General features: G+C 42.6%; 1 protein-coding gene across 3 annotated transcripts in view; it reads right to left on the bottom strand.

Moving 5' to 3' along the window:
• The window catches only part of LOC137539083 (solute carrier family 66 member 2-like), a 102,419-nt gene that overhangs the window by 85,646 nt on the left and 2,945 nt on the right, over nucleotides 1–13,828 (bottom strand). For all 3 annotated transcript variants that reach the window (XM_068261555.1, XM_068261558.1, XM_068261557.1), the window contains exon 2: nucleotides 2,517–2,635. The gene's annotated coding sequence lies outside the window, so the exon portion shown is untranslated. The remainder of the gene's footprint in view (nucleotides 1–2,516; nucleotides 2,636–13,828) is intronic.

Genomic DNA, 13,828 nt, shown 5'->3' with positions numbered 1-13,828 from the left:
ACAATATTTTATTTGGAAATAAAGGTGCATTTTTTCCATTTTGCATCTATCACTATTTACAAGTTTAAAATAAAAAAAATATAGAAATATTTCATCTTTACATTGATATTTAAAAAGTTTAGACCCTTAGGTAAATATTTACATGTTTTTTGTTTTTTTTTATTGTAATGGTTTGGAGGGTGGGAGGTAAACAATAGATTTATAATGTAAATGTGTGTTAATTTTTTTTTTTTTTTTTTTTTTTTTTTTTACAGGTGTAGTATTACTTTTTGGCCACAAGATGGCGGCCATGAGTTTGTTTACATGACGTCACTCTAAGCGTAACAGACGCTTAGAGTGACGCATCGGGAAGGAGACGGCCAGAAAAAGCTCAGCTTCCGAGAGAAGCTGTCGCTTTTTCAGCGGGGGAGAGGAATCAGTGATCGGGCACCATAGCCCGATACATTGATTCCCTGGCTACCGAATCCGCGGCCGGGAGCGCGCGTGCACGTAGAAACTACGTCCAGGAACCAAAATAGGTTAATGAGCATTTTCTAAGAAATTTCATTAGCGTTTTCTGGCAATTTTGGTAGCAATTTTAAAAAGTGTAAGCATTTTGCCAGCGATTGTGTAGTGATTTGCAATTAGCATTTTTTAATTCTGATTGGTCCTTTTAATTAATTTAAATTTTTTTACAGAGTGCAGTACTTTAAAAAAGCTAGCAAAATCGCTCTGTGTAGCGATTCATGAGCGATTACGCCACAGTTTATATACTTTACATGGCAGAAACGCTAACGCAAAATGCTAACGCTCAAAAATGCAGACGCTCAAAAATCGCTAACGCATTTCCTGCGTTAGCGATTTTGCTAATCGCAATCGCTCCAGTGGAATTTGGCCCATCCATTAACATTAGGGAAATTGCTAGTATTTTGAATCGCTTCCTAAACGCTCAAAAAAATTGCTCTAGCGGGTTCCAGCCCTTAAAGAGACACTGAAGCGAAAAAAAAATTATGATATTATGATTTGTATGTGTAGTACAGCTAAGAAATAAAACATTAAGATCAGATACATCAGTCTAATTGTTTCCAGTACAGGAAGAGTTGAGAAACTCCAGTTGTTATCTCTATGCAAACAAGCCATTAAGCTCTCCGACTAAGTCTAAAGGCCCATACACACGTCGGATTTCCGCGAACGACGGGTCGTTTGAACGTCCCGTCGTTCCGTCGTTCGCCCGCTAAATCGGGCGTGTGTACAGACTATCGTTCGTTTAATAAGAGTGAGTTTGAGCGATCCGCCGGGTGGATCGCTCAAACACACTCTTATCAAACGAACAATAGTCTGTACACACGCCCGACTTAGCGGGCGAACGACGGGACGTTCAAACGACCCGTCGTTCGCGGAAATCTGACGTGTGTATGGGCCTTTAGTCGTGGAGAGGGCTGTTATCTGACTTTTATTATCTCAACTGTAAGTGAACTGTTTACTTTTTCTCTGCTAGAGGAGAGGTCATTATTTCACAGACTGCTCTGAAAGACTCATTTTGAATGCTGAGTGTTGTGTAATCTGCACATATTATAGAATGATGCAATGTTAGAAAAAACACTATACACCTGAAAATAAGAGTATGAGAATATTTTCTTTGCTGCTAATCTTCTAGTAATTATTCATAGTACACAACCAATTCACTATATCATATTTTTTTTTTCGCTTCAGTGTCTCTTTAAAGTGGCAGCCCTAGCGATTCAAAAATTGGTAGTGTTTTGCGATGCTGCGATTCAGCATCGCAATCCCTGCTAGTGGAAAAGGGGGCTCTATGTGTGTAGTATTTGGGACAAGCCGAAGAAATTGCATGCAGTTAGTTACCTTCTGTCTTAAAGGACACCCGAGGTGAAAATAAACGAATGAAATAAACAATTGTATCTATCCTCCTTCTCATAAAAATGACTTTTTAAGATATTCCAGTTTTATTTTATACTTTTTAAGTTTTTACTGTTTTATTGTTTTTGCTCAATGACACATTCATTGAAGTATGCCAGAGCTAAAATCTATGAACTATTGACCCTTTTTATCTCTTTCCTGCTCTCAGAAGCCATTTTCTGCTAGGAAAGTGTTTTATAGTTGTAATTTCTTATCAGTGAGGGTCACACTGTAGTCCTGACTCAGACAGGAGCTGCCACTTGCGTGCCTAAAGTTTAACTCTTTCAGGCAGAGAAAGAAATAAAAGCAACACAGCACACAACTTCTTATCTCTTTCCTGCTCTCAGAAGCCATTTTCTGCTAGGAAAGTGTTTTATAGTTGTAATTTCTTATCAGTGACGGTTATGCTATAGTCTGACCCAGTCCTGAACCAGACAGGAACTGCCACTTACATACCTGATGTTTGACTCTTTCAGGAAGAGAAAGAAAAAAAGGGAACACAGCCTAGTTAGTTGTGTGCTAGGCACTGTACATACACATGTCTATCTCACCATGTCACGTCATCTTGGGTATCCTTTAAGGACACAATACTGTACTGCGGGACATTCCCCCCAACTCACTGTATTTCCTGCAGATTTCACATTGTCCTCCTGGCACAAAGCACTCCCTCAATTACACCTGTCTCTCCGATCTGTCTTCAGTTATATCCAGGGATGCTTCTCTCGCAGTTCCTCGACGCCTGCAAACAAGCAGGAAAAACAATCGCTCAACCAGATAGTTCCGTAAAATCCTTCACAGGAGGTCTGCTGACTCCATCAGCCCAAGGCTATGGCAAGGCGTACATCACATGTCCTCAATAAGCCAGATGGGTGTACAGCAGACGGCAAGGAGGTGAATTCTGCGTCAATAACCGGCAAGTCATCTATTACTAGAGCTAAATATAGTTTTATAGAGTGATGGTGACAGGTGACCAGATGGAGATGGTTTTTATTACCGGACACAAGTTACATAGCGTCAGGATACAAGACCTGGGCTCTGCTGACCTACAAAACCGGTATATTGGTAGGGCGATACTTCGGATTAGTATTAACCCTTCCTTATCTTCAACTTTCTGCATTTTTTAGTGTTTCACCCTACAACACACTGAGACTTTCTTTAACCACTACTGCCGCACGGACATGAGTCTAACGCCCGCGGCAGGTGCTGCTGTAGCTATAGGGACGTGAGACTTATGTCTGTGCAGTCTGCGAGGCTGTGCGCGCATCCATGCGGGCGGAAGCCCATGATCCCGAATGGTCTCAGCGACAGGGGGGAGTTGTGGCAGGGAACAGAAGTCCCCTAAGCCAATCTGTGCATGTCCGCCAAATGGCGCCTCCGCGCTCCCTCCCGCTTGCTCGTTCCCACCGCCGATCATTAGATGAACGAATGGGAAGTTTGTTCCCATTCATTCATCTCCCTTCTAGACCTCCGTGATCGCCGGCATCAGTGAGATGCCTGCGTCACTTCTCAAGTTATACAGCCACGCCCTACTTCCTATTTACTGTACTTATTGTACGCAATAGGAAATAATGCGCAAGGACTTCTTGTGGCCAAATAGTAAAATTACACCTACAGACTTTAGGGACTAAACATTTTTTAATATGTATGTCAAGAGGGTGTATTATTAATAAATGATGGGCTTGTAATTAGTGATGGATGTAATACTGAAAAAATGCACCTATTTTTCCTTTTAACTGTAAGGAGTGCTAATGCATGAGATAAACAAATAAGGAGAGATCATGCATGAGATAAATAGATAAGGAGAGCTAAACCATGAGTTATGTCAAATAAGGAGAGCTAAACCATGAATTATGTCAAATAAGGAGAGCTAAACTATGAGTTATGTCAAATAAGGAGAGCTAAACCATGAGTTATGTCAAATAAGGAGAGCTAAACTATGAGTTATGTCAAATAAGGAGAGCTAAACCATGAATTATGTCAAATAAGGAGAGCTAAACCATGAGATATGTCAAATAAGGAGAGCTAAACCATGAGTTATGTCAAATAAGGAGAGCTAAACCATGAGTTATGTCAAATAAGGAGAGCTAAACCATGAGTTATGTCAAATAAGGAGAGCTAAACCATGTGTTATGTCAAATAAGGAAAGGTAAATCATGAGTTATGTCAAATAAGGAGAGCTAAACCATGAGTTATGTCAAATAAGGAGAGCTAAACCATGAGTTATGTCACATAAGGAGAGCTAAACCATGAGTTATGTCAAATAAGGAGAGCTAAACCATGAGTTATTCAAATAAGCCGAGCTAAACCATGAGTTATGTCAAATAAGGAGAGCTAAACCATGAGTTATGTCAAATAAGGAGAGCTAAACCATGAGATATGTCAAATAAGGAGAGCTAAACCATGAATTATGTTAAATAAGGAGAGCTAAACCATGAGCTATGTCAAGTAAGGAGAGCTAAACCATGAGTTATGTCAAATAAGGAGAGCTAAACCATGAGTTATGCCAAATAAGGAGAGCTAAACCATGAGTTATGTCATATAATAAGAGCTAAACCATGAGTTATGTCAAATAACGAGCGCTAAACCATGAGTTATGTCAAATAAGGAGAGCTAAACCATGTGTTATGTCAAATAAGGAAAGCTAAACCATGAGTTGTGTCAAATAAGGAGAGCTAAACCATGTGTTATGTCAAATAAGGAAAGGTAAATCATGAGTTATGTCAAATAAGGAAAGCTAAACCATGAGTTATGTCAAATAAGGAGAGCTAAACCATGAGTTATGTCAAATAAGAAGTGCTAAACCATGAGTTATGTCAAATAAGGAGAGCTAAACCATGAGTTATGTCAAATAAGGAGAGCTAAACCATGAGATATGTCAAATAAGGAAAGCTAAACCATGAGTTATGTCACATAAGGAGAGCTAAACCATGAGTTATGTCAAATAAGGAGAGCTAAACCATGAGTTATGTCTCATAAGGAGAGCTAAACCATGAGTTATGTCAAATAAGGAGAGCTAAACCATGAGTTATTCAAATAAGCCGAGCTAAACCATGAGTTATGTCAAATAAGGAGAGCTAAACCATGAGTTATGTCAAATAAGGAGAGCTAAACCATGAGTTATGTCAAATAAGGAGAGCTAAACCATGAGTTATGTCAAATAAGGAGAGCTAAACCATGAGTTATGTCAAATAAGGAGAGCTAAACCATTAGTTATGTCAAAGAAGGAGAGCTAAACCATGAATTATGTTAAATAAGGAGAGCTAAACCATGAATTATGTCAAATAAGGAGAGCTAAACCATGAATTATGTTAAATAAGGAGAGCTAAACCATGAGCTATGTCAAGTAAGGAGAGCTAAACCATGAGTTATGTCAAATAAGGAGAGCTGAACCATGAGTTATGTCAAATAAGGAGAGCTAAACCATGAGTTATGTCAAATAAGGAGAGCTGAACCATGAGTGATGTCAAATAAGGAGAGCTGAACCATGAGTTATGTCAAATAAGGAGAGCTAAACCATGAGTTATGTCAAATAAGGAGAGCTGAACCATGAGTGATGTCAAATAAGGAGAGCTAAACCATGAGTGATGTCAAATAAGGAGAGCTAAACCATGAGTTATGTAAAGTTAGGTAAACCATTAGTTAAGTCATTTAAGGAGAGGTAAATTGTGAGTTAATAAATAAGGTGAGATATTTTAACAGAAAAGCTTTGTGAATCAGGCTCATTGTACTAGGGATATCATTTAAACGTTGAAATAACCGGGACAAATGGGCAAATAAAATGTGTGGCTTTTATCCACAGTTTTCCGTTTTATTTTAAAACTATTATGGCCGAAAACTGAGAAATAATGAATGTTTTCCAATGTTTTCTTATTGTTTCCATTAAAATGCATTTAGAATAAAATAATACTTAGCATAATGAAAAAACAAGGTATAGATTGTTTCATTGTAATAAGTAGTAATAAAGTTATTGGGGAATGAATGGAAGAAGAGCTGAATTGTGAAAATTCCTCTTGTCCATAAGGTGAAAACAACCTGCGGGCTGAAATGTTTACTTAACCATTTGCGGACCGCGGTGATAGAGATCTACGCCCTGTTTTGAAGGGCTCCTAGCTGGCAGGGCGTAGATCTCTATCACCGGCCCCGCCGCGATCGTGCGCACCGAACTGGCTGCACTTAGCTGTCTTATGACAGCTAAGGCTTCCGGGTATCGGCAGGAGCCGTAACTGATTGGCTCCCTGCCGTGTGATCGCTGTGAGCCAATCACAGCGATCACCCTCCGAAAGGCAACATAGTTGCCGTTCCGCCTCCCTCTCCGCCTCCCTCTCCCTGTCACTGTGGATCTTGTGTGACAGGGAGAGACGCACAGCCTGCAGCCGTGACAGGCTGTGCGATTTTAGTATAAAAAAAAGATTTTTTAACCCCATGTATCCCTTGATCCCCTCCCAACCACCTATATATAGATCTATATATATAAAAAGGCTGTGGACAGCCGAAACGTTTGCTGCTGTAAAGCTGTATTATTTGCTCAATAAACTGAGCTTGTGTGCTGCAATTCTCTGGATTTTTTGTTGTACCTTAGGGGAACTGGGCACCCCCAATTGCGTGCACACCACCAGGAGAGTGTTTATCCGCCTGTTGAGCTGCTGACCACCTCTGGACTATATATATATATATATAGATCTATATATATATATATATCTATATATATATATATATATATATATATAGATCTATATATACAGTATATATATATATATATATATAGATCTATATATATATATATATATATATATATATATATATACATATATATATATATATATATATAGATCTATGTCTATCTGTATATAGATCTATATCTATCTATATATCTATATATCTATATCTATCTATCTATCTATATATATATATATATATATATATATATATATATTTTACTGGATTGTGATTTTAACCACTTGCCGACCGCCCTTATCTAGGGGCGGCGGCAAAGTGGAGCCCGCAACGACCGCAATACGCCGATCGGCGGCGGCTCGTTGCGGACTAACTGGCCGGGGATCGCACGCTGGATGTGCCCCCCCCGCGACGTCAACCCTCCAGCCAATTAGCAGCGGCGGCGGGTTGCTAACCCCCGATCTGCCGCATGTAAAGCAGATAATACGCTTTGTAATGTATACAAAGCGTATTATACAGGCTGCCTCCTGCCCTGGTGGTCCCAGTGATCGAGGGACCACCAGGGCAGGTTGCAGCCCTCCTAGTAAGTACCCAAGCTTACTGATCCTGCCCCCTGATCGCCCACTGCACCCATCAGACCCCCCTGCCCACCCCTCAGACAACTGTTTGCACCCAATCACCCCCCGAATCACCGATTAATCACTCCCTGTCACTATCTCAACACTATTTTTTAGATTAGGTCCTAAACTGCCCCCTGGGGGCTCCTGAACACCCCCCCCCCCCACACACACCCTCAGATCCTCCCTAGACCCTCCCCCCTGTGTACTGTATACATCTATTCTTCCCTATAATCACCCACTGATCACCTGTCAATCACCCATCAATCACCCCCTGTCACCACCTGTCACCGCCACCCATCAGATCAGACCCTAACCTGCCTTTTGTGGGCACCTGATCACCCACCCACACCCTCAGATTGCGTGCAGACCCACCCTCAGATCACCTCCGAAAGTGCATTGTTTACATCTGTTCTCCCCTCTAATCATCCACTGATCACCCATCAATCACCCATCAATCACCCCGTCACCACCTGTCACTGCTACCCATCAGATCAGACACTAATCTGCCCCTTGCAGGCACCCAATCACCCGCCCACACCCTCAATTAGCCCCCCAGACCCCCTCTGATCAACTCGCCAGTGCATTGCTTGCATATATTCTCCTCTGTAATCACCTACTGATCACCTATCAACCACCCCGTCACCCCCTGTCACCACCTGTCACTGCTACGCATCAGATCAGGCCCTAATATGCCCCCTGCGGGCTTCTGATCACCTGGCCAAACCCTCACCCGCCCCACCGCAGTGACAGAAATTTTTTTTCTGATCACTGCTGGTACGACTTAATTGCCATGTCCAGGTCACGATTTGAGAACATTCCTGCACTTCAGTGCCAATACAACCTGTCATCTAAGAAGCCACCCTGCTTATGACCGGTTCCACAAAATTCGGCCCCTCATAGACCACCTGTCATCAAAATTTGCAGATGCTTATACCCCTGAACAGTCATTTTGAGGCATTAGGTTTCCAGACTACTCCTCGTGGTTTTGGGCCCCTAAAATGCCAGGGCAGTATAGGAACCCCACAAGTGACCCCATTTTAGAAAGAAGACACCCCAAGGTATTCCGTTAGGTGTATGACGAGTTCATAGAAGATTTTATTTTTTGTCAAAAGTTAGCGGAAATTGATTTGTATTGTTTTTTTTTTCACAAAGTGTCATTTTCCACTAACTTGTGACAAAAAATAAAATCTTCTATGAACTCACCATACACCTAACGGAATACCTTGGGGTGTCTTCTTTCTAAAATGGGGTCACTTGTGGGGTTTCTATACTGCCCTGGCATTTTAGGGGCCCTAAACCGTGAGGAGTAGTCTATAAACCAAATGCCTCAAAATGACCTGTGAATAGGACGTTGGGCCCCTTAGCGCACCTAGGCTGCAAAAAAGTGTCACACATGTGATATCGCCGTACTCAGGAGAAGTAGTATAATGTGTTTTGGGGTGTATTTTTACACATACCCATGCTGGGTGGGAGAAATATCTCTGTAAAGGGACAATTGTGTGTAAAAAAATCAAAACATTTTAATTTACAGAGATATTTCTCCCACCCAGCATGGGTATGTGTAAAAATACACCCCAAAACACATTATACTACTTCTCCTGAGTATGGCGATACCACATGTGTGACACTTTTTTGCAACCTAGGTGCGCTAAGAGGCCCAACGTCCTATAAGTACCTTTAGAATTTCACAGGTCATTTTGAGGCATTTGGTTTCTAGGCTACTCCTCACGGTTTAGGGCCCCTAAAATGCCAGGGCATTATAGGAACCCCACAAGTGACTCCATTTTAGAAAGAAGACACCCCAAGGTATTCAATTAGGTGTATGGGGAATTCATAGAAGATTTTATTTTTTGTCACAAGTTAGTGGAAAATGACACTTTGTGAAAAAACAATAAAAATCAATTTCCGCTAACTTGTGAAAAAAAAATGAACTCTTCTATGAACTCCCCATACTACTAACGGAATACCTTGGGGTGTCTTCTTTCTAAAATGGGGTCACTTGTAGGGTTCCTATACTGTCCTGGCATTTTAGGGGCCCTAAACCGTGAGGAGTAGTCTAGAAAATAAATGCCTCAAAATGACCTGTGAAATCCTAAAGGTACTCATAGGACTTTGGGCCCCTTAGCGCAGTTAGGGTGCAAAAAAGTGTCACACATGTGGTATCGCAGTACTCAGGAGAAGTAGTATAATGTGTTTTGGGGTGTATTTTTACACATACCCATGCTGGGTGGGAGAAATATCTCTGTAAATGGACAATTGTGTGTAAAAAAAACAAAAGAAATCTCATTTACAGAGATATTTCTCCCACCCATCATGGGTATGTGTAAAAATACACCCCAAAACACATTATACTATTTCTCCTGAGTAAGGCGATACCACATGTGTGACATTTCTTTTGCAGCCTAGGTGCGCTAAGGGGCCCAAAGTCCTATGAGCACCTTTAGGCTTTACAGGGGTGCTTACAATTTAGCACCCCCCAAAATGCCAGGACAGTAAACACACCCCACAAATGACCCCATTTTGGAAACTAGACACTTCAAGGTATTCAGAGAGGGGCATGGTGAGTCCGTGGCAGATTTCATTTTTTTTTTGTCACCAGTTAGCAGAAATGAAAACTTTTTTTTATTTATTTTTTTTGTCACAAAGTGTCATTTTCCGCTAACTTGTGACAAAAGATAAAATCTTCTATGAACTCACCATGCCTCTTAGTGAATACTTTGGGGTGTCTTCTTTCCAAAATGGGGTAATTTGGGGGGTATTTATACTATCCTGGAATTCTAGCACCTCATGAAACCTGACAGGTGCTCAGAAATGAGAGAGATGCTTCAAAATGGGAAAATTCAATTTTTGCACCATAGTTTGTAAACGCTATAACTTTTACCCAAACCAATAAATATACACTGAATGGGTTTTTTTTTATCAAAAACATGTTTGTCCACATTTTTTGCGCTGCATGTATACAGAAATTTTACTTTATTTGAAAAATGTCAGCACAGAAAGTTAAAAAAAATCATTTTTTTGCCAAAATTCATGTCTTTTTTGATGAATATAATAAAAAGTAAAAATCGCAGCAGCAATCAAATAGCAGCAAAAGAAAGCTGTATTAGTGACAAGAAAAGGAGGTAAAATTCATTTAGATGGTAGCTTGTATGACTGAGCAATAAACCATTAAAGCTGCAGTGGTCTGAATGGAAAAAAGGCTCTGGTCCTTAAGGGGTGAAAAGACTGCGGTCCTTAAGTGGTTAAAGGACCCCTATCGCGAAAAAAGTAGGCAGTTAGAATCTGACAGAACTGACAGGTTTTGGGCCAGTCTATGTCTTCATGGGGGATTCTCTGCTTTTTCTTTGTTTTCAACAGCATTTTCACTTTGTCCAGCTAGGCCAGCACTCTACCAAAATGTTTTGGGTGGCATGGGCAAGCTGCAATTGTCGACCTGTGTTGGGTGTTTAACTTAAAGTGGAATAAAACTTTGACATAATATTCAATAAAAATGTTTCCTACTTTGTATTACTCATACAGTTACCATTTTTGCTTTTGTGCAAGTAATATTGTCTGTTTACAAATTCCCAAAGTACAGTTTACCTGCTCTGAAAGCTGCTACTGCATTTTATTGCATAGCTGCTGTATTTAAATATTAAACTCCATCTAGTGATCACTTTTTAGGTCTCTGTGCTTCTACTATATGTGCAACTTAGTTTCAGGACTGCTGCTAATGTTTATTAATTGTAGTGGACAAGGGAATGTAAACAAAATATAATGTTATCACCTCTTTGGATTCAGCAATAAGCTTCACTCTGAAGAAGAAAGTGCTGTATTTAACTGTTTAAATGCTGTTCTCCTACAATTATTGTTTTTTGTGGTAGTAGGTTTAAGGCTGTAAATAATCTTTTGGGGCTGGTGCACACCAAAACCCGCTAGCAGATCCGCAAAATGCTAGCAGATTTTTAAACGCTTTTTTTTATTTTTATGAGGCGTTTTGCTAGCGTTTTGCGGATTGCTGCTGCGGTTTTCAGTATAGTAGATTTCATATATTGTTACAGTAAAGCTGTTACTGAACAGCTTCTGTAACGAAACCGCCTGGCAAACCGCTCTGAAGTGCCGTTTTTCAGAGCGGTTTGCGTTTTTCCTATACTTAACATTGAGGCAGAAACGCATCCGCAATCCAAAAAATGCCTCACCCAGGCATTTTTCCTTTCTGCAAAACGCCTGCCGCTCTGGTGTGCACCACCCCATTGAGATACATTGACCAAGCAGATCCGCAGCCGCAAGCGGATCTGAAAACGCCCAAAAAGCCGCTCGGTGTGCACCAGCCCTTAGATCAAAGAAGAAATGCTGGCTTTCAGACCACTTTAACTGTGTAGAATGAAGCTGCAACTTTCTCCTGGTCAGTGTCAGAATGCTTAAAGGACACCTGAGGCAAAAATAAACGAATGAAATAAAATGATTGTATCTATCTTCCTTCTCCTAAAAATGACTTTTTAAGATATTCCAGTTTTATTTAATGTTTAAATCTACCTTTTAAGTTTTACCTGTTTTATTGTTTTTGCTCAATGACACCTTCATTGAAGTATACCAGAGCTAAAATCTATGAACGATTGACCCTTTTTATCTCTTTCCTGCTCTCTGAAGCAATTTCTGCCAGGAAAGTGTTTTATAGTTGTAATTTCTTATCAGTGAGGGTCACACTGTAGTCTGACCCAGTCCTGACTCAGACAGGAACTGCCACTTACATACCTGATATACTCTTTCAGGGGGAGAAAGAAAAAAAGGAACACAGCCTAGTTATTTGTGTGCTTGGCACTGTACATACAGCTGTGTTATGAGAGCCAATCGCTCTCTTGTCCCCCAGGGGGACAGCCGTGTCACATGGCTGTCCCCAGTACAGTGCTGCTGCTGATCGCAGCACTGTACTATAAGTAAAGACGGCGGTTTCGCCGTTAACAGTCTCTCGAACAGCAATCGCCGCTCGGAGACTGAAGGCGGGGCGGAGCTCCGCCCCCCGAGCAGGAGAGGTGCGCGCAGCTCTTGGCATTAGGCGGTCCTGGGGCTGCCGCTGCAGCCATGCCCATCGGCGTGATACGGTCGGCAAGCAGTTAAAGAGAGTCTTTTGAAGCCTTAAAAAATACCTATTTTTACTTGCCAGTCCTCTTTACCAATAAGATGCTAGCTGAAACGCTGGATTTCCGCAGCAGAACAATTTATTTATAACCCCCCCCCCAAATCCCCGGGGCAAAATTCCTGGACTGGAGGGGCGGGGAGAGGTGGAAATTGACTCCAGAAGAGGCAGAGCTACAGCACAAAGCTCTGCCTCTACCAGGAAGCGATCCCTGAATTTTGCCCCAGGGATTTGGGGGGTATAAATACATCATTCTGCTGCGGGAATGTGGCATTTCAGCTATGATCTTATTTCTGAAGAGGACTGGCAAGTAAAAACAGGTATTTTTTGGGGCTTCAGACTCTCTGCGCATGCACAGGAGGTCCGCCGACTGAGTCAGTTACCGGGGCTGATCGTGGCTGAACGGCAGACCGCGGGAGGACGGCGAGGGACGCATCCGTGGTAATGGGGCTGGAGGAAGCCCAGAGTAAGTCAAAAATCTTTGTGAGCGGAGAGTGGGAGGTGTGTCCTGTGTGTGTCTCTCTCCTGCTTTGTCCTGTGTGTGTCTCTCTCCTGCTCTGTCCTGTGTGTGTCTCTCTCCTGCTCTGGCCTGTGTTTGTCTCTCTCCTGCTCTGTCCTGTGTGTATCTCTCTCCTGCTCTGTCCTGTGGGTGTCTCTCTCCTGCTCTGTCCTGTGGGTGTCTCTCTCCTGCTCTGCCCTGTGGGTGTCTCTCTCCTGCTCTGCCCTGTGGGTGTCTCTCTCCTGCTCTGCCCTGTGGGTGTCTCTCTCCTGCTCTGTCCTGTGGGTGTCTCTCTCCGCCTCTGTGCTGTGTGTGTCTCTAGCCTGCTCTGTCCTGTGTGTGTCTCTCTCCTGTGTGTGTCTCTCTCCTGCTCTGTGCTGTGTGTATCTCTATCCTGCTCTGTCCTGTGGGTGTCTCTCTCCTGCTCTGTGCTGTGTGTATTACTCTCCTGCTCTGTCCTGTGTGTGTCTCTCTCCTGCTCTGTCCTGTGTGTGTGTCTCTCTCCTGCTCTGTCCTGTGTGTCTCTCTCCTGCTCTGTCCTGTGTGTATCTCTCTCCTGCTCTGTCCTGTGGGTGTCTCTCTCCTGCTCTGTCCTGTGGGTGTCTCTCTCCTGCTCTGCCCTGTGGGTGTCTCTCTCCTGCTCTGCCCTGTGGGTGTCTCTCTCCTGCTCTGCCCTGTGGGTGTCTCTCTCCTGCTCTGTCCTGTGGGTGTCTTTCTCCTGTTTTGCCCTGTGGGTGTCTCTCTCCTGCTCTGTCCTGTGGGTGTCTGTCTCCTGCTCTGCCCTGTGGGTGTCTCACTCCTGCTCTGCCCTGTGGGTGTCTCTCTCCTGCTCTGCCCTGTGGGTGTCTCTCTCCTGCTCTGTCCTGTGGGTGTCTCTCTCCTGCTCTGTGCTGTGTGTGTCTCTCGCCTGCTCTGTCCTGTGTGTGTCTCTCTCCTGTGTGTGTCTCTCTCCTGCTCTGTCCTGTGGGTGTCTCTCCTGCTCTGTCCTGTGGGTGTCTCTCTCCTGCTCTGCCCTGTGGGTGT

The sequence above is a fragment of the Hyperolius riggenbachi genome, chromosome 11, assembly GCF_040937935.1.
Source record: "Hyperolius riggenbachi isolate aHypRig1 chromosome 11, aHypRig1.pri, whole genome shotgun sequence".
Taxonomy (NCBI): domain Eukaryota; kingdom Metazoa; phylum Chordata; class Amphibia; order Anura; family Hyperoliidae; genus Hyperolius; species Hyperolius riggenbachi.
Note: the sequence above shows the minus strand (reverse complement) of the source record. Positions and strands in the feature narration are given on the sequence as shown.